Raw genomic sequence first — 1,013 nt, 5'->3', positions numbered from 1 at the left:
CACTGAGGACTTGTCTGGGTGTGGATTAAGAGTAAAGTAATGTTTGCATAGTTGAAATGAAATATCTGACTACAGTTGTTTCTCTGTGTGTGTGCACATGTGTGCATGTGTGTGTATGTTTCAAAATGCTTTATTTTAGGAATTTAAAACTGGAAAAGAATTAGACCCATTTATTTCACAGAAGAAGAAATTGTGACTCAGGTGAAACAGCACATAAGATTTAAGAATAATCTAATGGGGGGAGTATCCAGAGAGTACTTGTTGACTTTACTCCAGGACTCTTGGTCTATCATTTTAAGAACTTACTTATTTCATGTGGAAAAGTAAGCTATTACTATTTATTGGAGACATGTGTGTATATGCATGTGCTTTAGGTTGGCAGAGAAGTATACTTAGCTATATTGGAAACAGAATTTTTAAGCTTTGCGCAGTGGCAATATCGTAGCCAATGAGGTTTATCCGAGGCGCGATTATTGCTAATTGGAAACAGAATTTTTCATGGAATTATTAATGATATATTTATACAAATGAATATAGGTAATAATGCATATTTGTTACTTTAGAAAATACTAACACAAAATACAACAAAACAAAAACAAACCTACCTCTCCAAACTTCATTGTTGAAATACAGATAGGCAACTATTTGAGGATGTCCCTTGAAGTTGTTTTGATTTCCAGAGAATTCCTAAAGCCAAACCTTTACAATTCCATGTAGATTACAGGGTGCTATGGCTCACTTCCTGTAATAGATGCACATGAATTAAAGCAAGTATGAAAGGAAAGGTGTCTGAAAGAAGGAAGATCCTAAGGATATGCATGTTGTGAAACAGCATGAAGGTAATTAACAATAAAATCAAATAGAAAAACAATCATAGGTTATTTGACATAAGATAAAGTGTTTAAATTTAAAAGCAGCACAATGACAAATTTCCATAATAACATGGTTTTTTATTCTATGCTATTTTACACTCCCAGTGGAATTCCCCATAGTCTCCAAATTAAATGTGTGCT

The 1,013-nt window shown here is 33.3% G+C and overlaps 1 pseudogene; it reads left to right on the top strand.

Moving 5' to 3' along the window:
• Nucleotides 1–419: 419 nt before the first annotated feature.
• On the top strand, nt 420–552 carry LOC116589491 (annotated as a pseudogene).
• The last annotated feature ends 461 nt before the right edge of the window (nt 553–1,013 follow it).

The sequence above is a fragment of the Mustela erminea genome, chromosome 4, assembly GCF_009829155.1.
Source record: "Mustela erminea isolate mMusErm1 chromosome 4, mMusErm1.Pri, whole genome shotgun sequence".
Taxonomy (NCBI): Eukaryota; Metazoa; Chordata; class Mammalia; order Carnivora; family Mustelidae; genus Mustela; species Mustela erminea.
Note: the sequence above shows the minus strand (reverse complement) of the source record. Positions and strands in the feature narration are given on the sequence as shown.